Source organism: Lissotriton vulgaris, chromosome 10, assembly GCF_964263255.1.
Source record: "Lissotriton vulgaris chromosome 10, aLisVul1.2, whole genome shotgun sequence".
In the NCBI taxonomy this organism is placed as follows: Eukaryota; Metazoa; Chordata; class Amphibia; order Caudata; family Salamandridae; genus Lissotriton; species Lissotriton vulgaris.
Window position 1 is genome coordinate 536,505,046 of NC_141698.1, and position 23,350 is coordinate 536,528,395.

Here is a 23,350-nt window from a genome sequence, read left to right on the forward strand (position 1 = left end):
TTCGCTTGCTCGCACTTTGCTCTGTAGGGTGGGCCTACTTCATGAAAGCAAGGCATGAGAGAAGAAATGCTTCTCTTGTCCTCACCACGAGCAGACACTTAAAGCAAACAAACTGTCTGAAGGACAGAGGCTTTTTAATTTCTTGTTTGATGACGGTCATGGAAAAGACAGCAATCATATTGCAGAACAGAGCAGCATGTACTGGCTAGCTGCCACTAACCCCTGGAGCCGTGTCAGAGGTGACTCTTGCGTGGCTCGTTGGTCTAGGGGTATGATTCTCGCTTAGGGTGCGAGAGGTCCCGGGTTCAAATCCCGGACGAGCCCTTTTTAGAGGTAAACATACAAACCCTACTAAAAAAGCACTATGCCTGACTATTTCTCGTTATACTGGGTGCATTGTTGCACAACATATTTCTAACCTCAGAAGAAAAATGGATCACCATGCTTTATCTGCCTACCTGCTTAGTCTCAGTGTGTCCCAGGTGATGCTTTCCCAAGCTGTACTCGCTGGCATTTAGGCATCAGATATTTGCCTGTCGATGCCTGCACAAGTGAGTTTTGAATACGTCTAATTGCAAGCATGTTGGATGATATCTCTGAGGTTTTCACACTTGTTCTGCATATTCTGAGCCGCTGCTGATACAGCAGAATAGAAGTAGGGTGAAGACTTGAGAGAAACTTTCCTCTAACAGTAGAAAGCACCAAGGTAGTTTCTGTAGTGTAGTGGTCATCACGTTCGCCTAACACGCGAAAGGTCCCCGGTTCGAGACCGGGCAGAAACACTGTGCATTGGATGCTTTTTTTGTGCACACTCTAAAACCTTATTATCTCAATGCAAGTTTAAGAAGAGGTGGTCTTTGAACACAGTGAGCCGCGAGAATTTTTTTTAACCTTTGCAGACGAAACAAAGTTATCTCCATCGATCATCTGGGGGTTGTTCTTGGGCCTATTTTTATTTTGTGTGAGCTATGTTGTATTGTTGGGGCCTTTACACCTGTGACATTGCTGTGAACGTTGTAAGTGGAAACGTTGGCAGGTGCAGACAGAAAAGTCAGAACTAAGCACACCCTGAGCCGTCAGGATGGCCGATTGGTCTAAGGCGCCAGACTCAAGAGAGCTTGATCTTCAGTGATGCTGAGCCTTCTGGTCTCCTCATGGAGGCGTGGGTTCAAATCCCACTTCTGACAGTTCCCTTTTACACCCTTAAGTCTTCCTAATGTTTGCAGTGCATTCCCCAGACACACCACAATATTTACAGGAACCTGTAATAAATAAAGAGAAATCCACCAGGCTGGGCCCTCAATCACAATTCCATGTATTTCTGAAAGGGACACCTCAGGCACACCTTCCATTACATTTGCACTCCATCACAGTAACTGCCATGCTGGGTTTCGAAATAAGCAGTTGATCCCATCATTTGTTGTGAGGCTCTCCTGCCACCTTTTTGGCAGAGAAGGCACTGTCCCTGCAACAACACAGGCAGACATGTTCAACAGGGCTTCCTGGTTATGTGGGAGGAGCAGATTGCCAATGGTCCCCCCTTGCAAATTCTAATTTACATAAGGAAGACAGAGAGGTAGCTGGGAGTAGGCACTACACACGGACATTGCACTCCCTCTTGTGATTTGCAGCCAATTCTAGATTGAGGCAGGAGGAAAGGAGGAGACTCGCCCAACAATGGCCATACTGGGAAGTCAGCCACTCTGGGTCTCCCAGGTGAATGTTTCAGGCCTGTGAGCCACTCATATAAATCTCGCCTGATCGAGCCTGATCGAGCGCTGAGCGAGCGCGTTTGAATCCAAATATCAAACACCTCTTTCTCAGGCGCAAGAAATGGTGGGCCCTTCATTGCTTCTGGTGTGGAAGTCTATGGAGCAAGGGTCCAGGACTTGCAGAGGAGTACAAGTGCCAGAAAGTGCTTGCTGTTCTCATCTGTGCCTTTTTACTGCTCACTGGCCGATAGGAGATTGGCTGCCCCCTTCCTTGCTGGAGTGAAAAAACAACAACTTGAGAGAAAACATGACTTTGTGTGGCTCACTTATAGGGAGACGAGCCAAATAGCCCTGCTGTTTTTTGAAAGACACTTCAGTAATTGTTCAAAATGTCTCCTGGCCACTCAGGCTCGTTGGTCTAGGGGTATGATTCTCGCTTCGGGTGCGAGAGGTCCCGGGTTCAAATCCCGGACGAGCCCATCCTGTGGAAGTTTTCAGGCTGCTTGTCATATAGGAGCCTTTCTTCTTTTCAATGCTATAAGACGCTGTGTATGTCGAGAAGGTTCCTTACCCTGCACGCTATTTTCCACTTTTGACATGATAAAGGAGTGCAGGACTTCCTTGCAACTGCTTTTCTGGGCTGGACCAGCAGTGTAGGAACATTACATGCAAAGAGTTTTTCTAGTGTCATTTCAGGATATGGTTTCAAAATCGCCTCTTGGGGAAAAAAGTGGTCCTCATTCCTGTCTTCCAAAGAAAGAGAGACCGGGTAAGGAGAGCCCAACTTTGAGCTTCAAGGACGTTGGCCCTTAGTCTGTGCGTTCCAACCCAATACACGCCAACAAGATTCCTGAGGTAGTGTCTGTTTCTGTAGTGTAGTGGTTATCACGTTCGCCTTACACGCGAAAGGTCCCTGGTTCGAGACCGGGCAGAAATGCAGCTTGCTGTTTTTCACAGTGTTTGCATTTACTGGCTCACTTTATAGAAAAGCTGAGATAATAGAGGCTGTCTATTCCTCACCAGCCTGACGTAGTGTGCTCCAGAGACCTCAGTGACAGCTCGAAAAGAGAAGTGACGATAGCTTGCGCCATTCGCTTGCTCGCACTTTGCTCTGTAGGGTGGGCCTACTTCATGAAAGCAAGGCATGAGAGAAGAATTGCTTCTCTTGTCCTCACCACGAGCAGACACTTAAAGCAAACAAACTGTCTGAAGGACAGAGGCTTTTTAATTTCTTGTTTGATGACGGTCATGGAAAAGACAGCAATCATATTGCAGAACAGAGCAGCATGTACTGGCTAGCTGCCACTAACCCCTGGAGCCGTGTCAGAGGTGACTCTTGCGTGGCTCGTTGGTCTAGGGGTATGATTCTCGCTTAGGGTGCGAGAGGTCCCGGGTTCAAATCCCGGACGAGCCCTTTTTAGAGGTAAACATACAAACCCTACTAAAAAAGCACTATGACTATTTCTCGTTATACTGGGTGCATTGTTGCACAACATATTTCTAACCTCAGAAGAAAAATGGATCACCATGCTTTATCTGCCTACCTGCTTAGTCTCAGTGTGTCCCAGGTGATGCTTTCCCAAGCTGTACTCGCTGGCATTTAGGCATCAGATATTTGCCTGTCGATGCCTGCACAAGTGAGTTTTGAATACGTCTAATTGCAAGCATGTTGGATGATATCTCTGAGGTTTTCACACTTGTTCTGCACATTCTGAGCCGCTGCTGATACAGCAGAATAGAAGTAGGGTGAAGACTTGAGAGAAACTTTCCTCTAACAGTAGAAAGCACCAAGGTAGTTTCTGTAGTGTAGTGGTCATCACGTTCGCCTAACACGCGAAAGGTCCCCGGTTCGAGACGGGGCAGAAACACTGTGCATTGGATGCTTTTTTTGTGCACACTCTAAAACCTTATTATCTCAATGCAAGTTTAAGAAGAGGTGGTCTTTGAACACAGTGAGGCGCGAGAATTTTTTTTTACCTTTGCAGACGAAACAAAGTTATCTCCATCGATCATCTGGGGGTTGTTCTTGGGCCTATTTTTATTTTGTGTGAGCTATGTTGTATTGTTGGGGCCTTTACACCTGTGACATTGCTGTGAACGTTGTAAGTGGAAACGTTGGCAGGTGCAGACAGAAAAGTCAGAACTAAGCACACCCTGAGCCGTCAGGATGGCCGAGTGGTCTAAGGCGCCAGACTCAAGAGAGCTTGATCTTCAGTGATGCTGAGCCTTCTGGTCTCCTCATGGAGGCGTGGGTTCAAATCCCACTTCTGACAGGTCCCTTTTACACCCTTAAGTCTTCCTAATTTTTGCAGTGCATTCCCCACACACACCACAATATTTGCGGGAACCTGTAGTAAATAAAGAGAAATCCACCAGGCTGGGCCCTCAATTACAATTCCATGTATTTCTGAAAGTGACACCTCAGGCACACCTTCCATTACATTTGCAATCCATCACAGTAACTGCCTTGCTGGGTTTCGAAATAAGCAGTTGATCCCATCATTTGTTGTGAGGCTCTCCTGCCACCTTTTTGGCAGAGAAGGCACTGTCCCTGCAACAACACAGGCAGACATGTTCAACAGGGCTTCCTGGTTATGTGGGAGGAGCAGATTGCCAATGGTCCCCCCTTGAAAATTCTAATTTACATAAGGAAGACAGAGAGGTAGCTGGTAGTAGGCACTACACACGGACATTGCACTCCCTCTTGTGATTTGCAGCCAATTCTAGATTGAGGCAGGAGGAAAGGAGGAGACTCGCCCAACAATGGCCATACTGGGAAGTCAGCCACTCTGGGTCTCCCAGGTGAATGTTTCAGGCCTGTGAGCCACTCATATAAATCTCGCCTGATCGAGCCTGATCGAGCGCTGAGCGAGCGCGTTTGAATCCAAATATCAAACACCTCTTTCTCAGGCGCAAGAAATGGTGGGCCCTTCATTGCTTCTGGTGTGGAAGTCTATGGAGCAAGGGTCCAGGACTTGCAGAGGAGTACAAGTGCCAGAAAGTGCTTGCTGTTCTCATCTGTGCCTTTTTACTGCTCACTGGCCGATAGGAGATTGGCTGCCCCCTTCCTTGCTGGAGTGAAAAAACAACAACTTGAGAGAAAACATGACTTTGTGTGGCTCACTTATAGGGAGACGAGCCAAATAGCCCTGCTGTTTTCTGAAAGACGCTTCAGTAATTGTTCAAAATGTCTCCTGGCCACTCAGGCTCGTTGGTCTAGGGGTATGATTCTCGCTTCGGGTGCGAGAGGTCCCGGGTTCAAATCCCGGACGAGCCCGTCCTGTGGAAGTTTTCAGGCTGCTTGTCATATAGGAGCCTTTCTTCTTTTCAATGCTATAAGACGCTGTGTATGTCGAGAAGGTTCCTTACCCTGCACGCTATTTTCCACTTTTGACATGATAAAGGAGTGCAGGACTTCCTTGCAACTGCTTTTCTGGGCTGGACCAGCAGTGTAGGAACATTACATGCAAAGAGTTTTTCTAGTGTCATTTCAGGATATGGTTTCAAAATCGCCTCTTGGGGAAAAAAGTGGTCCTCATTCCTGTCTTCCAAAGAAAGAGAGACCGGGTAAGGAGAGCCCAACTTTGAGCTTCAAGGACGTTGGCCCTTAGTCTGTGCGTTCCAACCCAATACACGCCAACAAGATTCCTGAGGTAGTGTCTGTTTCTGTAGTGTAGTGGTTATCACGTTCGCCTTACACGCGAAAGGTCCCTGGTTCGAGACCGGGCAGAAATGCAGCTTGCTGTTTTTCACAGTGTTTGCATTTACTGGCTCACTTTATAGAAAAGCTGAGATAATAGAGGCTGTCTATTCCTCACCAGCCTGACGTAGTGTGCTCCAGAGACCTCAGTGACAGCTCGAAAAGAGAAGTGACGATAGCTTGCGCCATTCGCTTGCTCGCACTTTGCTCTGTAGGGTGGGCCTACTTCATGAAAGCAAGGCATGAGAGAAGAAATGCTTCTCTTGTCCTCACCACGAGCAGACACTTAAAGCAAACAAACTGTCTGAAGGACAGAGGCTTTTTAATTTCTTGTTTGATGACGGTCATGGAAAAGACAGCAATCATATTGCAGAACAGAGCAGCATGTACTGGCTAGCTGCCACTAACCCCTGGAGCCGTGTCAGAGGTGACTCTTGCGTGGCTCGTTGGTCTAGGGGTATGATTCTCGCTTAGGGTGCGAGAGGTCCCGGGTTCAAATCCCGGACGAGCCCTTTTTAGAGGTAAACATACAAACCCTACTAAAAAAGCACTATGACTATTTCTCGTTATACTGGGTGCATTGTTGCACAACATATTTCTAACCTCAGAAGAAAAATGGATCACCATGCTTTATCTGCCTACCTGCTTAGTCTCAGTGTGTCCCAGGTGATGCTTTCCCAAGCTGTACTCGCTGGCATTTAGGCATCAGATATTTGCCTGTCGATGCCTGCACAAGTGAGTTTTGAATACGTCTAATTGCAAGCATGTTGGATGATATCTCTGAGGTTTTCACACTTGTTCTGCACATTCTGAGCCGCTGCTGATACAGCAGAATAGAAGTAGGGTGAAGACTTGAGAGAAACTTTCCTCTAACAGTAGAAAGCACCAAGGTAGTTTCTGTAGTGTAGTGGTCATCACGTTCGCCTAACACGCGAAAGGTCCCCGGTTCGAGACCGGGCAGAAACACTGTGCATTGGATGCTTTTTTTGTGCACACTCTAAAACCTTATTATCTCAATGCAAGTTTAAGAAGAGGTGGTCTTTGAACACAGTGAGCCGCGAGAATTTTTTTTTACCTTTGCAGACGAAACAAAGTTATCTCCATCGATCATCTGGGGGTTGTTCTTGGGCCTATTTTTATTTTGTGTGAGCTATGTTGTATTGTTGGGGCCTTTACACCTGTGACATTTCTGTGAACGTTGTAAGTGGAAACGTTGGCAGGTGCAGACAGAAAAGTCAGAACTAAGCACACCCTGAGCCGTCAGGATGGCCGAGTGGTCTAAGGCGCCAGACTCAAGAGAGCTTGATCTTCAGTGATGCTGAGCCTTCTGGTCTCCTCATGGAGGCGTGGGTTCAAATCCCACTTCTGACAGGTCCCTTTTACACCCTTAAGTCTTCCTAATTTTTGCAGTGCATTCCCCACACACACCACAATATTTGCGGGAACCTGTAGTAAATAAAGAGAAATCCACCAGGCTGGGCCCTCAATCACAATTTCATGTATTTCTGAAAGTGACACCTCAGGCACACCTTCCATTACATTTGCAATCCATCACAGTAACTGCCTTGCTGGGTTTCGAAATAAGCAGTTGATCCCATCATTTGTTGTGAGGCTCTCCTGCCACCTTTTTGGCAGAGAAGGCACTGTCCCTGCAACAACACAGGCAGACATGTTCAACAGGGCTTCCTGGTTATGTGGGAGGAGCAGATTGCCAATGGTCCCCCCTTGAAAATTCTAATTTACATAAGGAAGACAGAGAGGTAGCTGGTAGTAGGCACTACACACGGACATTGCACTCCCTCTTGTGATTTGCAGCCAATTCTAGATTGAGGCAGGAGGAAAGGAGGAGACTCGCCCAACAATGGCCATACTGGGAAGTCAGCCACTCTGGGTCTCCCAGGTGAATGTTTCAGGCCTGTGAGCCACTCATATAAATCTCGCCTGATCTCGCCTGATCGAGCGCTGAGCGAGCGCGTTTGAATCCAAATATCAAACACCTCTTTCTCAGGCGCAAGAAATGGTGGGCCCTTCATTGCTTCTGGTGTGGAAGTCTATGGAGCAAGGGTCCAGGACTTGCAGAGGAGTACAAGTGCCAGAAAGTGCTTGCTGTTCTCATCTGTGCCTTTTTACTGCTCACTGGCCGATAGGAGATTGGCTGCCCCCTTCATTGCTGGAGTGAAAAAACAACAACTTGAGAGAAAACATGACTTTGTGTGGCTCACTTATAGGGAGACGAGCCAAATAGCCCTGCTGTTTTCTGAAAGACGCTTCAGTAATTGTTCAAAATGTCTCCTGGCCACTCAGGCTCGTTGGTCTAGGGGTATGATTCTCGCTTCGGGTGCGAGAGGTCCCGGGTTCAAATCCCGGACGAGCCCATCCTGTGGAAGTTTTCAGGCTGCTTGTCATATAGGAGCCTTTCTTCTTTTCAATGCTATAAGACGCTGTGTATGTCGAGAAGGTTCCTTACCCTGCACGCTATTTTCCACTTTTGACATGATAAAGGAGTGCAGGACTTCCTTGCAACTGCTTTTCTGGGCTGGACCAGCAGTTTAGGAACATTACATGCAAAGAGTTTTTCTAGTGTCATTTCAGGATATGGTTTCAAAATCGCCTCTTGGGGAAAAAAGTGGTCCTCATTCCTGTCTTCCAAAGAAAGAGAGACCGGGTAAGGAGAGCCCAACTTTGAGCTTCAAGGACGTTGGCCCTTAGTCTGTGCGTTCCAACCCAATACACGCCAACAAGATTCCTGAGGTAGTGTCTGTTTCTGTAGTGTAGTGGTTATCACGTTCGCCTTACACGCGAAAGGTCCCTGGTTCGAGACCGGGCAGAAATGCAGCTTGCTGTTTTTCACAGTGTTTGCATTTACTGGATCACTTTGTAGAAAAGCTGAGATAATAGAGGCTGTCTATTCCTCACCAGCCTGACGTAGTGTGCTCCAGAGATCTCAGTGACAGCTCGAAAAGAGAAGTGACGATAGCTTGCGCCATTCGCTTGCTCGCACTTTGCTCTGTAGGGTGGGCCTACTTCATGAAAGCAAGGCATGAGAGAAGAAATGCTTCTCTTGTCCTCACCACGAGCAGACACTTAAAGCAAACAAACTGTCTGAAGGACAGAGGCTTTTTAATTTCTTGTTTGATGACGGTCATGGAAAAGACAGCAATCATATTGCAGAACAGAGCAGCATGTACTGGCTAGCTGCCACTAACCCCTGGAGCCGTGTCAGAGGTGACTCTTGCGTGGCTCGTTGGTCTAGGGGTATGATTCTCGCTTAGGGTGCGAGAGGTCCCGGGTTCAAATCCCGGACGAGCCCTTTTTAGAGGTAAACATACAAACCCTACTAAAAAAGCACTATGCCTGACTATTTCTCGTTATACTGGGTGCATTGTTGCACAACATATTTCTAACCTCAGAAGAAAAATGGATCACCATGCTTTATCTGCCTACCTGCTTAGTCCCAGTGTGTCCCAGGTGATGCTTTCCCAAGCTGTACTCGCTGGCATTTAGGCATCAGATATTTGCCTTTCGATGCCTGCACAAGTGAGCTTTGAATACGTCTAATTGCAAGCATGTTGGATGATATCTCTGAGGTTTTCACACTTGTTCTGCACATTCTGAGCCGCTGCTGATACAGCAGAATAGAAGTAGGGTGAAGACTTGAGAGAAACTTTCCTCTAACAGTAGAAAGCACCAAGGTAGTTTCTGTAGTGTAGTGGTCATCACGTTCACCTAACACGCGAAAGGTCCCCGGTTCGAGACCGGGCAGAAACACTGTGCATTGGATGCTTTTTTTGTGCACACTCTAAAACCTTATTATCTCAATGCAAGTTTAAGAAGAGGTGGTCTTTGAACACAGTGAGCCGCGAGAATTTTTTTTTACCTTTGCAGACGAAACAAAGTTATCTCCATCGATCATCTGGGGGTTGTTCTTGGGCCTATTTTTATTTTGTGTGAGCTATGTTGTATTGTTGGGGCCTTTACACCTGTGACATTGCTGTGAACGTTGTAAGTGGAAACGTTGGCAGGTGCAGACAGAAAAGTCAGAACTAAGCACACCCTGAGCCGTCAGGATGGCCGAGTGGTCTAAGGCGCCAGACTCAAGAGAGCTTGATCTTCAGTGATGCTGAGCCTTCTGGTCTCCTCATGGAGGCGTGGGTTCAAATCCCACTTCTGACAGGTCCCTTTTACACCCTTAAGTCTTCCTAATTTTTGCAGTGCATTCCCCACACACACCACAATATTTGCGGGAACCTGTAGTAAATAAAGAGAAATCCACCAGGCTGGGCCCTCAATTACAATTCCATGTATTTCTGAAAGTGACACCTCAGGCACACCTTCCATTACATTTGCAATCCATCACAGTAACTGCCTTGCTGGGTTTCGAAATAAGCAGTTGATCCCATCATTTGTTGTGAGGCTCTCCTGCCACCTTTTTGGCAGAGAAGGCACTGTCCCTGCAACAACACAGGCAGACATGTTCAACAGGGCTTCCTGGTTATGTGGGAGGAGCAGATTGCCAATGGTCCCCCCTTGAAAATTCTAATTTACATAAGGAAGACAGAGAGGTAGCTGGTAGTAGGCACTACACACGGACATTGCACTCCCTCTTGTGATTTGCAGCCAATTCTAGATTGAGGCAGGAGGAAAGGAGGAGATTCGCCCAACAATGGCCATACTGGGAAGTCAGCCACTCTGGGTCTCCCAGGTGAATGTTTCAGGCCTGTGAGCCACTCATATAAATCTCGCCTGATCGAGCCTGATCGAGCGCTGAGCGAGCGCGTTTGAATCCAAATATCAAACACCTCTTTCTCAGGCGCAAGAAATGGTGGGCCCTTCATTGCTTCTGGTGTGGAAGTCTATGGAGCAAGGGTCCAGGACTTGCAGAGGAGTACAAGTGCCAGAAAGTGCTTGCTGTTCTCATCTGTGCCTTTTTACTGCTCACTGGCCGATAGGAGATTGGCTGCCCCCTTCCTTGCTGGAGTGAAAAAACAACAACTTGAGAGAAAACATGACTTTGTGTGGCTCACTTATAGGGAGACGAGCCAAATAGCCCTGCTGTTTTCTGAAAGACGCTTCAGTAATTGTTCAAAATGTCTCCTGGCCACTCAGGCTCGTTGGTCTAGGGGTATGATTCTCGCTTCGGGTGCGAGAGGTCCCGGGTTCAAATCCCGGACGAGCCCATCCTGTGGAAGTTTTCATGCTGCTTGTCATATAGGAGCCTTTCTTCTTTTCAATGCTATAAGACGCTGTGTATGTCGAGAAGGTTCCTTACCCTGCACGCTATTTTCCACTTTTGACATGATAAAGGAGTGCAGGACTTCCTTGCAACTGCTTTTCTGGGCTGGACCAGCAGTGTAGGAACATTACATGCAAAGAGTTTTTCTAGTGTCATTTCAGGATATGGTTTCAAAATCGCCTCTTGGGGAAAAAAGTGGTCCTCATTCCTGTCTTCCAAAGAAAGAGAGACCGGGTAAGGAGAGCCCAACTTTGAGCTTCAAGGACGTTGGCCCTTAGTCTGTGCGTTCCAACCCAATACACGCCAACAAGATTCCTGAGGTAGTGTCTGTTTCTGTAGTGTAGTGGTTATCACGTTCGCCTTACACGCGAAAGGTCCCTGGTTCGAGACCGGGCAGAAATGCAGCTTGCTGTTTTTCACAGTGTTTGCATTTACTGGCTCACTTTATAGAAAAGCTGAGATAATAGAGGCTGTCTATTCCTCACCAGCCTGACGTAGTGTGCTCCAGAGACCTCAGTGACAGCTCGAAAAGAGAAGTGACGATAGCTTGCGCCATTCGCTTGCTCGCACTTTGCTCTGTAGGGTGGGCCTACTTCATGAAAGCAAGGCATGAGAGAAGAAATGCTTCTCTTGTCCTCACCACGAGCAGACACTTAAAGCAAACAAACTGTCTGAAGGACAGAGGCTTTTTAATTTCTTGTTTGATGACGGTCATGGAAAAGACAGCAATCATATTGCAGAACAGAGCAGCATGTACTGGCTAGCTGCCACTAACCCCTGGAGCCATGTCAGAGGTGACTCTTGCGTGGCTCGTTGGTCTAGGGGTATGATTCTCGCTTAGGGTGCGAGAGGTCCCGGGTTCAAATCCCGGACGAGCCCTTTTTAGAGGTAAACATACAAACCCTACTAAAAAAGCACTATGACTATTTCTCGTTATACTGGGTGCATTGTTGCACAACATATTTCTAACCTCAGAAGAAAAATGGATCACCATGCTTTATCTGCCTACCTGCTTAGTCTCAGTGTGTCCCAGGTCATGCTTTCCCAAGCTGTACTCGCTGGCATTTAGGCATCAGATATTTGCCTGTCGATGCCTGCACAAGTGAGTTTTGAATACGTCTAATTGCAAGCATGTTGGATGATATCTCTGAGGTTTTCACACTTGTTCTGCACATTCTGAGCCGCTGCTGATACAGCAGAATAGAAGTAGGGTGAAGACTTGAGAGAAACTTTCCTCTAACAGTAGAAAGCACCAAGGTAGTTTCTGTAGTGTAGTGGTCATCACGTTCGCCTAACACGCGAAAGGTCCCCGGTTCGAGACGGGGCAGAAACACTGTGCATTGGATGCTTTTTTTGTGCACACTCTAAAACCTTATTATCTCAATGCAAGTTTAAGAAGAGGTGGTCTTTGAACACAGTGAGCCGCGAGAATTTTTTTTTACCTTTGCAGACGAAACAAAGTTATCTCCATCGATCATCTGGGGGTTGTTCTTGGGCCTATTTTTATTTTGTGTGAGCTATGTTGTATTGTTGGGGCCTTTACACCTGTGACATTTCTGTGAACTTTGTAAGTGGAAACGTTGGCAGGTGCAGACAGAAAAGTCAGAACTAAGCACACCCTGAGCCGTCAGGATGGCCGAGTGGTCTAAGGCGCCAGACTCAAGAGAGCTTGATCTTCAGTGATGCTGAGCCTTCTGGTCTCCTCATGGAGGCGTGGGTTCAAATCCCACTTCTGACAGGTCCCTTTTACACCCTTAAGTCTTCCTAATTTTTGCAGTGCATTCCCCACACACACCACAATATTTGCGGGAACCTGTAGTAAATAAAGAGAAATCCACCAGGCTGGGCCCTCAATCACAATTCCATGTATTTCTGAAAGTGACACCTCAGGCACACCTTCCATTACATTTGCAATCCATCACAGTAACTGCCTTGCTGGGTTTCGAAATAAGCAGTTGATCCCATCATTTGTTGTGAGGCTCTCCTGCCACCTTTTTGGCAGAGAAGGCACTGTCCCTGCAACAACACAGGCAGACATGTTCAACAGGGCTTCCTGGTTATGTGGGAGGAGCAGATTGCCAATGGTCCCCCCTTGAAAATTCTAATTTACATAAGGAAGACAGAGAGGTAGCTGGTAGTAGGCACTACACACGGACATTGCACTCCCTCTTGTGATTTGCAGCCAATTCTAGATTGAGGCAGGAGGAAAGGAGGAGACTCGCCCAACAATGGCCATACTGGGAAGTCAGCCACTCTGGGTCTCCCAGGTGAATGTTTCAGGCCTGTGAGCCACTCATATAAATCTCGCCTGATCTCGCCTGATCGAGCGCTGAGCGAGCGCGTTTGAATCCAAATATCAAACACCTCTTTCTCAGGCGCAAGAAATGGTGGGCCCTTCATTGCTTCTGGTGTGGAAGTCTATGGAGCAAGGGTCCAGGACTTGCAGAGGAGTACAAGTGCCAGAAAGTGCTTGCTGTTCTCATCTGTGCCTTTTTACTGCTCACTGGCAAATAGGAGATTGGCTGCCCCCTTCCTTGCTGGAGTGAAAAAACAACAACTTGAGAGAAAACATGACTTTGTGTGGCTCACTTATAGGGAGACGAGCCAAATAGCCCTGCTGTTTTCTGAAAGACGCTTCAGTAATTGTTCAAAATGTCTCCTGGCCACTCAGGCTCGTTGGTCTAGGGGTATGATTCTCACTTCGGGTGCGAGAGGTCCCGGGTTCAAATCCCGGACGAGCCCATCCTGTGGAAGTTTTCAGGCTGCTTGTCATATAGGAGCCTTTCTTCTTTTCAATGCTATAAGACGCTGTGTATGTCGAGAAGGTTCCTTACCCTGCACGCTATTTTCCACTTTTGACATGATAAAGGAGTGCAGGACTTCCTTGCAACTGCTTTTCTGGGCTGGACCAGCAGTGTAGGAACATTACATGCAAAGAGTTTTTCTAGTGTCATTTCAGGATATGGTTTCAAAATCGCCTCTTGGGGAAAAAAGTGGTCCTCATTCCTGTCTTCCAAAGAAAGAGAGACCGGGTAAGGAGAGCCCAACTTTGAGCTTCAAGGACGTTGGCCCTTAGTCTGTGCGTTCCAACCCAATACACGCCAACAAGATTCCTGAGGTAGTGTCTGTTTCTGTAGTGTAGTGGTTATCACGTTCGCCTTACACGCGAAAGGTCCCTGGTTCGAGACCGGGCAGAAATGCAGCTTGCTGTTTTTCACAGTGTTTGCATTTACTGGCTCACTTTATAGAAAAGCTGAGATAATAGAGGCTGTCTATTCCTCACCTGCCTGACGTAGTGTGCTCCAGAGATCTCAGTGACAGCTCGAAAAGAGAAGTGACGATAGCTTGCGCCATTCGCTTGCTCGCACTTTGCTCTGTAGGGTGGGCCTACTTCATGAAAGCAAGGCATGAGAGAAGAAATGCTTCTCTTGTCCTCACCACGAGCAGACACTTAAAGCAAACAAACTGTCTGAAGGACAGAGGCTTTTTAATTTCTTGTTTGATGACGGTCATGGAAAAGACAGCAATCATATTGCAGAACAGAGCAGCATGTACTGGCTAGCTGCCACTAACCCCTGGAGCCGTGTCAGAGGTGACTCTTGCGTGGCTCGTTGGTCTAGGGGTATGATTCTCGCTTAGGGTGCGAGAGGTCCCGGGTTCAAATCCCGGACGAGCCCTTTTTAGAGGTAAACATACAAACCCTACTAAAAAAGCACTATGCCTGACTATTTCTCGTTATACTGGGTGCATTGTTGCACAACATATTTCTAACCTCAGAAGAAAAATGGATCACCATGCTTTATCTGCCTACCTGCTTAGTCTCAGTGTGTCCCAGGTGATGCTTTCCCAAGCTGTACTCGCTGGCATTTAGGCATCAAATATTTGCCTGTCGATGCCTGCACAAGTGAGTTTTGAATACGTCTAATTGCAAGCATGTTGGATGATATCTCTGAGGTTTTCACACTTGTTCTGCATATTCTGAGCCGCTGCTGATACAGCAGAATAGAAGTAGGGTGAAGACTTGAGAGAAACTTTCCTCTAACAGTAGAAAGCACCAAGGTAGTTTCTGTAGTGTAGTGGTCATCACGTTCGCCTAACACGCGAAAGGTCCCCGGTTCGAGACCGGGCAGAAACACTGTGCATTGGATGCTTTTTTTGTGCACACTCTAAAACCTTATTATCTCAATGCAAGTTTAAGAAGAGGTGGTCTTTGAACACAGTGAGCCGCGAGAATTTTTTTTAACCTTTGCAGACGAAACAAAGTTATCTCCATCGATCATCTGGGGGTTGTTCTTGTGCCTATTTTTATTTTGTGTGAGCTATGTTGTATTGTTGGGGCCTTTACACCTGTGACATTGCTGTGAACGTTGTAAGTGGAAACGTTGGCAGGTGCAGACAGAAAAGTCAGAACTAAGCACACCCTGAGCCGTCAGGATGGCCGAGTGGTCTAAGGCGCCAGACTCAAGAGAGCTTGATCTTCAGTGATGCTGAGCCTTCTGGTCTCCTCATGGAGGCGTGGGTTCAAATCCCACTTCTGACAGTTCCCTTTTACACCCTTAAGTCTTCCTAATGTTTGCAGTGCATTCCCCAGACACACTACAATATTTACAGGAACCTGTAATAAATAAAGAGAAATCCACCAGGCTGGGCCCTCAATCACAATTCCATGTATTTCTGAAAGGGACACCTCAGGCACACCTTCCATTACATTTGCACTCCATCACAGTAACTGCCATGCTGGGTTTCGAAATAAGCAGTTGATCCCATCATTTGTTGTGAGGCTCTCCTGCCACCTTTTTGGCAGAGAAGGCACTGTCCCTGCAACAACACAGGCAGACATGTTCAACAGGGCTTCCTGGTTATGTGGGAGGAGCAGATTGCCAATGGTCCCCCCTTGCAAATTCTAATTTACATAAGGAAGACAGAGAGGTAGCTGGGAGTAGGCACTACACACGGACATTGCACTCCCTCTTGTGATTTGCAGCCAATTCTAGATTGAGGCAGTAGGAAAGGAGGAGACTCGCCCAACAATGGCCATACTGGGAAGTCAGCCACTCTGGGTCTCCCAGGTGAATGTTTCAGGCCTGTGAGCCACTCATATAAATCTCGCCTGATCGAGCCTGATCGAGCGCTGAGCGAGCGCGTTTGAATCCAAATATCAAACACCTCTTTCTCAGGCGCAAGAAATGGTGGGCCCTTCATTGCTTCTGGTGTGGAAGTCTATGGAGCAAGGGTCCAGGACTTGCAGAGGAGTACAAGTGCCAGAAAGTGCTTGCTGTTCTCATCTGTGCCTTTTTACTGCTCACTGGCCGATAGGAGATTGGCTGCCCCCTTCCTTGCTGGAGTGAAAAAACAACAACTTGAGAGAAAACATGACTTTGTGTGGCTCACTTATAGGGAGACGAGCCAAATAGCCCTGCTGTTTTTTGAAAGACACTTCAGTAATTGTTCAAAATGTCTCCTGGCCACTCAGGCTCGTTGGTCTAGGGGTATGATTCTCGCTTCGGGTGCGAGAGGTCCCGGGTTCAAATCCCGGACGAGCCCATCCTGTGGAAGTTTTCAGGCTGCTTGTCATATAGGAGCCTTTCTTCTTTTCAATGCTATAAGACGCTGTGTATGTCGAGAAGGTTCCTTACCCTGCACGCTATTTTCCACTTTTGACATGATAAAGGAGTGCAGGACTTCCTTGCAACTGCTTTTCTGGGCTGGACCAGCAGTGTAGGAACATTACATGCAAAGAGTTTTTCTAGTGTCATTTCAGGATATGGTTTCAAAATCGCCTCTTGGGGAAAAAAGTGGTCCTCATTCCTGTCTTCCAAAGAAAGAGAGACCGGGTAAGGAGAGCCCAACTTTGAGCTTCAAGGACGTTGGCCCTTAGTCTGTGCGTTCCAACCCAATACACGCCAACAAGATTCCTGAGGTAGTGTCTGTTTCTGTAGTGTAGTGGTTATCACGTTCGCCTTACACGCGAAAGGTCCCTGCTTCGAGACCGGGCAGAAATGCAGCTTGCTGTTTTTCACAGTGTTTGCATTTACTGGCTCACTTTATAGAAAAGCTGAGATAATAGAGGCTGTCTATTCCTCACCAGCCTGACGTAGTGTGCTCCAGAGACCTCAGTGACAGCTCGAAAAGAGAAGTGACGATAGCTTGCGCCATTCGCTTGCTCGCACTTTGCTCTGTAGGGTGGGCCTACTTCATGAAAGCAAGGCATGAGAGAAGAAATGCTTCTCTTGTCCTCACCACGAGCAGACACTTAAAGCAAACAAACTGTCTGAAGGACAGAGGCTTTTTAATTTCTTGTTTGATGACGGTCATGGAAAAGACAGCAATCATATTGCAGAACAGAGCAGCATGTACTGGCTAGCTGCCACTAACCCCTGGAGCCGTGTCAGAGGTGACTCTTGCGTGGCTCGTTGGTCTAGGGGTATGATTCTCGCTTAGGGTGCGAGAGGTCCCGGGTTCAAATCCCGGACGAGCCCTTTTTAGAGGTAAACATACAAACCCTACTAAAAAAGCACTATGACTATTTCTCGTTATACTGGGTGCATTGTTGCACAACATATTTCTAACCTTAGAAGAAAAATGGATCACCATGCTTTATCTGCCTACCTGCTTAGTCTCAGTGTGTCCCAGGTGATGCTTTCCCAAGCTGTACTCGCTGGCATTTAGGCATCAGATATTTGCCTGTCGATGCCTGCACAAGTGAGTTTTGAATACGTCTAATTGCAAGCATGTTGGATGATATCTCTGAGGTTTTCACACTTGTTCTGCACATTCTGAGCCGCTGCTGATACAGCAGAATAGAAGTAGGGTGAAGACTTGAGAGAAACTTTCCTCTAACAGTAGAAAGCACCAAGGTAGTTTCTGTAGTGTAGTGGTCATCATGTTCGCCTAACACGCGAAAGGTCCCCGGTTCGAGACGGGGCAGAAACACTGTGCATTGGATGCTTTTTTTGTGCACACTCTAAAACCTTATTATCTCAATGCAAGTTTAAGAAGAGGTGGTCTTTGAACACAGTGAGCCGCGAGAATTTTTTTTTACCTTTGCAGACGAAACAAAGTTATCTCCATCGATCATCTGGGGGTTGTTCTTGGGCCTATTTTTATTTTGTGTGAGCTATGTTGTATTGTTGGGGCCTTTACACCTGTGACATTTCTGTGAACGTTGTAAGTGGAAACGTTGGCAGGTGCAGACAGAAAAGTCAGAACTAAGCACACCCTGAGCCGTCAGGATGGCCGAGTGGTCTAAGGCGCCAGACCCAAGAGAGCTTGATCTTCAGTGATGCTGAGCCTTCTGGTCTCCTCATGGAGGCGTGGGTTCAAATCCCACTTCTGACAGGTCCCTTTTACACCCTTAAGTCTTCCTAATTTTTGCAGTGCATTCCCCACACACACCACAATATTTGCGGGAACCTGTAGTAAATAAAGAGAAATCCACCAGGCTGGGCCCTCAATTACAATTCCATGTATTTCTGAAAGTGACACCTCAGGCACACCTTCCATTACATTTGCAATCCATCACAGTAACTGCCTTGCTGGGTTTCGAAATAAGCAGTTGATCCCATCATTTGTTGTGAGGCTCTCCTGCCACCTTTTTGGCAGAGAAGGCACTGTCCCTGCAACAACACAGGCAGACATGTTCAACAGGGCTTCCTGGTTATGTGGGAGGAGCAGATTGCCAATGGTCCCCCCTTGAAAATTCTAATTTACATAAGGAAGACAGAGAGGTAGCTGGTAGTAGGCACTACACACGGACATTGCACTCCCTCTTGTGATTTGCAGCCAATTCTAGATTGAGGCAGGAGGAAAGGAGGAGACTCGCCCAACAATGGCCATACTGGGAAGTCAGCCACTCTGGGTCTCCCAGGTGAATGTTTCAGGCCTGTGAGCCACTCATATAAATCTCGCCTGATCGAGCCTGATCGAGCGCTGAGCGAGCGCGTTTGAATCCAAATATCAAACACCTCTTTCTCAGGCGCAAGAAATGGTGGGCCCTTCATTGCTTCTGGTGTGGAAGTCTATGGAGCAAGGGTCCAGGACTTGCAGAGGAGTACAAGTGCCAGAAAGTGCTTGCTGTTCTCATCTGTGCCTTTTTACTGCTCACTGGCCGATAGGAGATTGGCTGCCCCCTTCCTTGCTGGAGTGAAAAAACAACAACTTGAGAGAAAACATGACTTTGTGTGGCTCACTTATAGGGAGACGAGCCAAATAGCCCTGCTGTTTTCTGAAAGACGCTTCAGTAATTGTTCAAAATGTCTCCTGGCCACTCAGGCTCGTTGGTCTAGGGGTATGATTCTCGCGTCGGGTGCGAGAGGTCCCGGGTTCAAATCCCGGACGAGCCCATCCTGTGGAAGTTTTCATGCTGCTTGTCATATAGGAGCCTTTCTTCTTTTCAATGCTATAAGACGCTGTGTATGTCGAGAAGGTTCCTTACCCTGCACGCTATTTTCCACTTTTGACATGATAAAGGAGTGCAGGACTTCCTTGCAACTGCTTTTCTGGGCTGGACCAGCAGTGTAGGAACATTACATGCAAAGAGTTTTTCTAGTGTCATTTCAGGATATGGTTTCAAAATCGCCTCTTGGGGAAAAAAGTGGTCCTCATTCCTGTCTTCCAAAGAAAGAGAGACCGGGTAAGGAGAGCCCAACTTTGAGCTTCAAGGACGTTGGCCCTTAGTCTGTGCGTTCCAACCCAATACACGCCAACAAGATTCCTGAGGTAGTGTCTGTTTCTGTAGTGTAGTGGTTATCACGTTCGCCTTACACGCGAAAGGTCCCTGGTTCGAGACCGGGCAGAAATGCAGCTTGCTGTTTTTCACAGTGTTTGCATTTACTGGCTCACTTTATAGAAAAGCTGAGATAATAGAGGCTGTCTATTCCTCACCAGCCTGACGTAGTGTGCTCCAGAGACCTCAGTGACAGCTCGAAAAGAGAAGTGACGATAGCTTGCGCCATTCGCTTGCTCGCACTTTGCTCTGTAGGGTGGGCCTACTTCATGAAAGCAAGGCATGAGAGAAGAAATGCTTCTCTTGTCCTCACCACGAGCAGACACTTAAAGCAAACAAACTGTCTGAAGGACAGAGGCTTTTTAATTTCTTGTTTGATGACGGTCATGGAAAAGACAGCAATCATATTGCAGAACAGAGCAGCATGTACTGGCTAGCTGCCACTAACCCCTGGAGCCATGTCAGAGGTGACTCTTGCGTGGCTCGTTGGTCTAGGGGTATGATTCTCGCTTAGGGTGCGAGAGGTCCCGGGTTCAAATCCCGGACGAGCCCTTTTTAGAGGTAAACATACAAACCCTACTAAAAAAGCACTATGACTATTTCTCGTTATACTGGGTGCATTGTTGCACAACATATTTCTAACCTCAGAAGAAAAATGGATCACCATGCTTTATCTGCCTACCTGCTTAGTCTCAGTGTGTCCCAGGTGATGCTTTCCCAAGCTGTACTCGCTGGCATTTAGGCATCAGATATTTGCCTGTCGATGCCTGCACAAGTGAGTTTTGAATACGTCTAATTGCAAGCATGTTGGATGATATCTCTGAGGTTTTCACACTTGTTCTGCACATTCTGAGCCGCTGCTGATACAGCAGAATAGAAGTAGGGTGAAGACTTGAGAGAAACTTTCCTCTAACAGTAGAAAGCACCAAGGTAGTTTCTGTAGTGTAGTGGTCATCACGTTCGCCTAACACGCGAAAGGTCCCCGGTTCGAGACGGGGCAGAAACACTGTGCATTGGATGCTTTTTTTGTGCACACTCTAAAACCTTATTATCTCAATGCAAGTTTAAGAAGAGGTGGTCTTTGAACACAGTGAGCCGCGAGAATTTTTTTTTACCTTTGCAGACGAAACAAAGTTATCTCCATCGATCATCTGGGGGTTGTTCTTGGGCCTATTTTTATTTTGTGTGAGCTATGTTGTATTGTTGGGGCCTTTACACCTGTGACATTTCTGTGAACTTTGTAAGTGGAAACGTTGGCAGGTGCAGACAGAAAAGTCAGAACTAAGCACACCCTGAGCCGTCAGGATGGCCGAGTGGTCTAAGGCGCCAGACTCAAGAGAGCTTGATCTTCAGTGATGCTGAGCCTTCTGGTCTCCTCATGGAGGCGTGGGTTCAAATCCCACTTCTGACAGGTCCCTTTTACACCCTTAAGTCTTCCTAATTTTTGCAGTGCATTCCCCACACACACCACAATATTTGCGGGAACCTGTAGTAAATAAAGAGAAATCCACCAGGCTGGGCCCTCAATCACAATTCCATGTATTTCTGAAAGTGACACCGCAGGCACACCTTCCATTACATTTGCAATCCATCACAGTAACTGCCTTGCTGGATTTCGAAATAAGCAGTTGATCCCATCATTTGTTGTGAGGCTCTCCTGCCACCTTTTTGGCAGAGAAGGCACTGTCCCTGCAACAACACAGGCAGACATGTTCAACAGGGCTTCCTGGTTATGTGGGAGGAGCAGATTGCCAATGGTCCCCCCTTGAAAATTCTAATTTACATAAGGAAGACAGAGAGGTAGCTGGTAGTAGGCACTACACACGGACATTGCACTCCCTCTTGTGATTTGCAGCCAATTCTAGATTGAGGCAGGAGGAAAGGAGGAGACTCGCCCAACAATGGCCATACTGGGAAGTCAGCCACTCTGGGTCTCCCAGGTGAATGTTTCAGGCCTGTGAGCCACTCATATAAATCTCGCCTGATCGAGCCTGATCGAGCGCTGAGCGGGCGCGTTTGAATCCAAATATCAAACACCTCTTTCTCAGGCGCAAGAAATGGTGGGCCCTTCATTGCTTCTGGTGTGGAAGTCTATGGAGCAAGGGTCCAGGACTTGCAGAGGAGTACAAGTGCCAGAAAGTGCTTGCTGTTCTCATCTGTGCCTTTTTACTGCTCACTGGCCGATAGGAGATTGGCTGCCCCCTTCCTTGCTGGAGTGAAAAAACAACAACTTGAGAGAAAACATGACTTTGTGTGGCTCACTTATAGGGAGACGAGCCAAATAGCCCTGCTGTTTTCTGAAAGACGCTTCAGTAATTGTTCAAAATGTCTCCTGGCCACTCAGGCTCGTTGGTCTAGGGGTATGATTCTCGCTTCGGGTGCGAGAGGTCCCGGGTTCAAATCCCGGACGAGCCCATCCTGTGGAAGTTTTCAGGCTGCTTGTCATATAGGAGCCTTTCTTCTTTTCAATGCTATAAGACGCTGTGTATGTCGAGAAGGTTCCTTACCCTGCACGCTATTTTCCACTTTTGACATGATAAAGGAGTGCAGGACTTCCTTGCAACTGCTTTTCTGGGCTGGACCAGCAGTGTAGGAACATTACATGCAAAGAGTTTTTCTAGTGTCATTTCAGGATATGGTTTCAAAATCGCCTCTTGGGGAAAAAAGTGGTCCTCATTCCTGTCTTCCAAAGAAAGAGAGACCGGGTAAGGAGAGCCCAACTTTGAGCTTCAAGGACGTTGGCCCTTAGTCTGTGCGTTCCAACCCAATACACGCCAACAAGATTCCTGAGGTAGTGTCTGTTTCTGTAGTGTAGTGGTTATCACGTTCGCCTTACACGCGAAAGGTCCCTGGTTCGAGACCGGGCAGAAATGCAGCTTGCTGTTTTTCACAGTGTTTGCATTTACTGGCTCACTTTATAGAAAAGCTGAGATAATAGAGGCTGTCTATTCCTCACCAGCCTGACGTAGTGTGCTCCAGAGATCTCAGTGACAGCTCGAAAAGAGAAGTGACGATAGCTTGCGCCATTCGCTTGCTCGCACTTTGCTCTGTAGGGTGGGCCTACTTCATGAAAGCAAGGCATGAGAGAAGAAATGCTTCTCTTGTCCTCACCACGAGCAGACACTTAAAGCAAACAAACTGTCTGAAGGACAGAGGCTTTTTAATTTCTTGTTTGATGACGGTCATGGAAAAGACAGCAATCATATTGCAGAACAGAGCAGCATGTACTGGCTAGCTGCCACTAACCCCTGGAGCCGTGTCAGAGGTGACTCTTGCGTGGCTCGTTGGTCTAGGGGTATGATTCTCGCTTAGGGTGCGAGAGGTCCCGGGTTCAAATCCCGGACGAGCCCTTTTTAGAGGTAAACATACAAACCCTACTAAAAAAGCACTATGCCTGACTATTTCTCGTTATACTGGGTGCATTGTTGCACAACATATTTCTAACCTCAGAAGAAAAATGGATCACCATGCTTTATCTGCCTACCTGCTTAGTCTCAGTGTGTCCCAGGTGATGCTTTCCCAAGCTGTACTCGCTGGCATTTAGGCATCAAATATTTGCCTGTCGATGCCTGCACAAGTGAGTTTTGAATACGTCTAATTGCAAGCATGTTGGATGATATCTCTGAGGTTTTCACACTTGTTCTGCATATTCTGAGCCGCTGCTGATACAGCAGAATAGAAGTAGGGTGAAGACTTGAGAGAAACTTTCCTCTAACAGTAGAAAGCACCAAGGTAGTTTCTGTAGTGTAGTGGTCATCACGTTCGCCTAACACGCGAAAGGTCCCCGGTTCGAGACCGGGCAGAAACACTGTGCATTGGATGCTTTTTTTGTGCACACTCTAAAACCTTATTATCTCAATGCAAGTTTAAGAAGAGGTGGTCTTTGAACACAGTGAGCCGCGAGAATTTTTTTTAACCTTTGCAGACGAAACAAAGTTATCTCCATCGATCATCTGGGGGTTGTTCTTGGGCCTATTTTT

The 23,350-nt window shown here is 47.2% G+C and overlaps 42 non-coding genes across 42 annotated transcripts; all 42 read left to right on the forward strand.

The window, feature by feature from the left end:
* Positions 1-252: 252 nt before the first annotated feature.
* Positions 253-324, forward strand: TRNAP-AGG (transfer RNA proline (anticodon AGG)). The gene has a single exon. It is a non-coding gene; the product is annotated as a tRNA-Pro (tRNA).
* A 385-nt stretch (positions 325-709) lies between these two features.
* Positions 710-782, forward strand: TRNAV-AAC (transfer RNA valine (anticodon AAC)). The gene has a single exon. It is a non-coding gene; the product is annotated as a tRNA-Val (tRNA).
* A 293-nt stretch (positions 783-1,075) lies between these two features.
* TRNAL-CAA (transfer RNA leucine (anticodon CAA)) lies at positions 1,076-1,187 on the forward strand. The gene is made up of 2 exons: positions 1,076-1,113; positions 1,142-1,187. It is a non-coding gene; the product is annotated as a tRNA-Leu (tRNA).
* A 932-nt stretch (positions 1,188-2,119) lies between these two features.
* On the forward strand, positions 2,120-2,191 carry TRNAP-CGG (transfer RNA proline (anticodon CGG)). Its single transcript has one exon. It is a non-coding gene; the product is annotated as a tRNA-Pro (tRNA).
* Positions 2,192-2,576: 385 nt separating this feature from the next.
* Positions 2,577-2,649, forward strand: TRNAV-UAC (transfer RNA valine (anticodon UAC)). Its single transcript has one exon. It is a non-coding gene; the product is annotated as a tRNA-Val (tRNA).
* A 405-nt stretch (positions 2,650-3,054) lies between these two features.
* Positions 3,055-3,126, forward strand: TRNAP-AGG (transfer RNA proline (anticodon AGG)). The gene has a single exon. It is a non-coding gene; the product is annotated as a tRNA-Pro (tRNA).
* Positions 3,127-3,507: 381 nt separating this feature from the next.
* Positions 3,508-3,580, forward strand: TRNAV-AAC (transfer RNA valine (anticodon AAC)). Its single transcript has one exon. It is a non-coding gene; the product is annotated as a tRNA-Val (tRNA).
* Positions 3,581-3,873: 293 nt separating this feature from the next.
* Positions 3,874-3,985, forward strand: TRNAL-CAA (transfer RNA leucine (anticodon CAA)). The gene is made up of 2 exons: positions 3,874-3,911; positions 3,940-3,985. It is a non-coding gene; the product is annotated as a tRNA-Leu (tRNA).
* A 932-nt stretch (positions 3,986-4,917) lies between these two features.
* TRNAP-CGG (transfer RNA proline (anticodon CGG)) lies at positions 4,918-4,989 on the forward strand. The gene has a single exon. It is a non-coding gene; the product is annotated as a tRNA-Pro (tRNA).
* A 385-nt stretch (positions 4,990-5,374) lies between these two features.
* Positions 5,375-5,447, forward strand: TRNAV-UAC (transfer RNA valine (anticodon UAC)). Its single transcript has one exon. It is a non-coding gene; the product is annotated as a tRNA-Val (tRNA).
* Positions 5,448-5,852: 405 nt separating this feature from the next.
* On the forward strand, positions 5,853-5,924 carry TRNAP-AGG (transfer RNA proline (anticodon AGG)). Its single transcript has one exon. It is a non-coding gene; the product is annotated as a tRNA-Pro (tRNA).
* Positions 5,925-6,305: 381 nt separating this feature from the next.
* Positions 6,306-6,378, forward strand: TRNAV-AAC (transfer RNA valine (anticodon AAC)). Its single transcript has one exon. It is a non-coding gene; the product is annotated as a tRNA-Val (tRNA).
* A 293-nt stretch (positions 6,379-6,671) lies between these two features.
* TRNAL-CAA (transfer RNA leucine (anticodon CAA)) lies at positions 6,672-6,783 on the forward strand. The gene is made up of 2 exons: positions 6,672-6,709; positions 6,738-6,783. It is a non-coding gene; the product is annotated as a tRNA-Leu (tRNA).
* A 932-nt stretch (positions 6,784-7,715) lies between these two features.
* Positions 7,716-7,787, forward strand: TRNAP-CGG (transfer RNA proline (anticodon CGG)). The gene has a single exon. It is a non-coding gene; the product is annotated as a tRNA-Pro (tRNA).
* Positions 7,788-8,172: 385 nt separating this feature from the next.
* TRNAV-UAC (transfer RNA valine (anticodon UAC)) lies at positions 8,173-8,245 on the forward strand. Its single transcript has one exon. It is a non-coding gene; the product is annotated as a tRNA-Val (tRNA).
* A 405-nt stretch (positions 8,246-8,650) lies between these two features.
* TRNAP-AGG (transfer RNA proline (anticodon AGG)) lies at positions 8,651-8,722 on the forward strand. Its single transcript has one exon. It is a non-coding gene; the product is annotated as a tRNA-Pro (tRNA).
* A 385-nt stretch (positions 8,723-9,107) lies between these two features.
* TRNAV-AAC (transfer RNA valine (anticodon AAC)) lies at positions 9,108-9,180 on the forward strand. Its single transcript has one exon. It is a non-coding gene; the product is annotated as a tRNA-Val (tRNA).
* Positions 9,181-9,473: 293 nt separating this feature from the next.
* Positions 9,474-9,585, forward strand: TRNAL-CAA (transfer RNA leucine (anticodon CAA)). The gene is made up of 2 exons: positions 9,474-9,511; positions 9,540-9,585. It is a non-coding gene; the product is annotated as a tRNA-Leu (tRNA).
* A 932-nt stretch (positions 9,586-10,517) lies between these two features.
* TRNAP-CGG (transfer RNA proline (anticodon CGG)) lies at positions 10,518-10,589 on the forward strand. The gene has a single exon. It is a non-coding gene; the product is annotated as a tRNA-Pro (tRNA).
* A 385-nt stretch (positions 10,590-10,974) lies between these two features.
* On the forward strand, positions 10,975-11,047 carry TRNAV-UAC (transfer RNA valine (anticodon UAC)). Its single transcript has one exon. It is a non-coding gene; the product is annotated as a tRNA-Val (tRNA).
* A 405-nt stretch (positions 11,048-11,452) lies between these two features.
* Positions 11,453-11,524, forward strand: TRNAP-AGG (transfer RNA proline (anticodon AGG)). Its single transcript has one exon. It is a non-coding gene; the product is annotated as a tRNA-Pro (tRNA).
* Positions 11,525-11,905: 381 nt separating this feature from the next.
* TRNAV-AAC (transfer RNA valine (anticodon AAC)) lies at positions 11,906-11,978 on the forward strand. The gene has a single exon. It is a non-coding gene; the product is annotated as a tRNA-Val (tRNA).
* Positions 11,979-12,271: 293 nt separating this feature from the next.
* Positions 12,272-12,383, forward strand: TRNAL-CAA (transfer RNA leucine (anticodon CAA)). The gene is made up of 2 exons: positions 12,272-12,309; positions 12,338-12,383. It is a non-coding gene; the product is annotated as a tRNA-Leu (tRNA).
* Positions 12,384-13,315: 932 nt separating this feature from the next.
* TRNAP-CGG (transfer RNA proline (anticodon CGG)) lies at positions 13,316-13,387 on the forward strand. Its single transcript has one exon. It is a non-coding gene; the product is annotated as a tRNA-Pro (tRNA).
* Positions 13,388-13,772: 385 nt separating this feature from the next.
* TRNAV-UAC (transfer RNA valine (anticodon UAC)) lies at positions 13,773-13,845 on the forward strand. The gene has a single exon. It is a non-coding gene; the product is annotated as a tRNA-Val (tRNA).
* A 405-nt stretch (positions 13,846-14,250) lies between these two features.
* Positions 14,251-14,322, forward strand: TRNAP-AGG (transfer RNA proline (anticodon AGG)). Its single transcript has one exon. It is a non-coding gene; the product is annotated as a tRNA-Pro (tRNA).
* Positions 14,323-14,707: 385 nt separating this feature from the next.
* TRNAV-AAC (transfer RNA valine (anticodon AAC)) lies at positions 14,708-14,780 on the forward strand. The gene has a single exon. It is a non-coding gene; the product is annotated as a tRNA-Val (tRNA).
* A 293-nt stretch (positions 14,781-15,073) lies between these two features.
* Positions 15,074-15,185, forward strand: TRNAL-CAA (transfer RNA leucine (anticodon CAA)). Its single transcript has 2 exons — positions 15,074-15,111; positions 15,140-15,185. It is a non-coding gene; the product is annotated as a tRNA-Leu (tRNA).
* Positions 15,186-16,117: 932 nt separating this feature from the next.
* Positions 16,118-16,189, forward strand: TRNAP-CGG (transfer RNA proline (anticodon CGG)). The gene has a single exon. It is a non-coding gene; the product is annotated as a tRNA-Pro (tRNA).
* Positions 16,190-16,574: 385 nt separating this feature from the next.
* TRNAV-UAC (transfer RNA valine (anticodon UAC)) lies at positions 16,575-16,647 on the forward strand. The gene has a single exon. It is a non-coding gene; the product is annotated as a tRNA-Val (tRNA).
* Positions 16,648-17,052: 405 nt separating this feature from the next.
* Positions 17,053-17,124, forward strand: TRNAP-AGG (transfer RNA proline (anticodon AGG)). The gene has a single exon. It is a non-coding gene; the product is annotated as a tRNA-Pro (tRNA).
* Positions 17,125-17,505: 381 nt separating this feature from the next.
* Positions 17,506-17,578, forward strand: TRNAV-AAC (transfer RNA valine (anticodon AAC)). The gene has a single exon. It is a non-coding gene; the product is annotated as a tRNA-Val (tRNA).
* Positions 17,579-17,871: 293 nt separating this feature from the next.
* Positions 17,872-17,983, forward strand: TRNAL-CAA (transfer RNA leucine (anticodon CAA)). Its single transcript has 2 exons — positions 17,872-17,909; positions 17,938-17,983. It is a non-coding gene; the product is annotated as a tRNA-Leu (tRNA).
* Positions 17,984-18,915: 932 nt separating this feature from the next.
* TRNAP-CGG (transfer RNA proline (anticodon CGG)) lies at positions 18,916-18,987 on the forward strand. The gene has a single exon. It is a non-coding gene; the product is annotated as a tRNA-Pro (tRNA).
* Positions 18,988-19,372: 385 nt separating this feature from the next.
* Positions 19,373-19,445, forward strand: TRNAV-UAC (transfer RNA valine (anticodon UAC)). The gene has a single exon. It is a non-coding gene; the product is annotated as a tRNA-Val (tRNA).
* Positions 19,446-19,850: 405 nt separating this feature from the next.
* Positions 19,851-19,922, forward strand: TRNAP-AGG (transfer RNA proline (anticodon AGG)). Its single transcript has one exon. It is a non-coding gene; the product is annotated as a tRNA-Pro (tRNA).
* A 381-nt stretch (positions 19,923-20,303) lies between these two features.
* On the forward strand, positions 20,304-20,376 carry TRNAV-AAC (transfer RNA valine (anticodon AAC)). The gene has a single exon. It is a non-coding gene; the product is annotated as a tRNA-Val (tRNA).
* Positions 20,377-20,669: 293 nt separating this feature from the next.
* TRNAL-CAA (transfer RNA leucine (anticodon CAA)) lies at positions 20,670-20,781 on the forward strand. Its single transcript has 2 exons — positions 20,670-20,707; positions 20,736-20,781. It is a non-coding gene; the product is annotated as a tRNA-Leu (tRNA).
* A 932-nt stretch (positions 20,782-21,713) lies between these two features.
* TRNAP-CGG (transfer RNA proline (anticodon CGG)) lies at positions 21,714-21,785 on the forward strand. Its single transcript has one exon. It is a non-coding gene; the product is annotated as a tRNA-Pro (tRNA).
* Positions 21,786-22,170: 385 nt separating this feature from the next.
* TRNAV-UAC (transfer RNA valine (anticodon UAC)) lies at positions 22,171-22,243 on the forward strand. The gene has a single exon. It is a non-coding gene; the product is annotated as a tRNA-Val (tRNA).
* A 405-nt stretch (positions 22,244-22,648) lies between these two features.
* On the forward strand, positions 22,649-22,720 carry TRNAP-AGG (transfer RNA proline (anticodon AGG)). Its single transcript has one exon. It is a non-coding gene; the product is annotated as a tRNA-Pro (tRNA).
* A 385-nt stretch (positions 22,721-23,105) lies between these two features.
* TRNAV-AAC (transfer RNA valine (anticodon AAC)) lies at positions 23,106-23,178 on the forward strand. Its single transcript has one exon. It is a non-coding gene; the product is annotated as a tRNA-Val (tRNA).
* Positions 23,179-23,350: the final 172 nt, after the last annotated feature.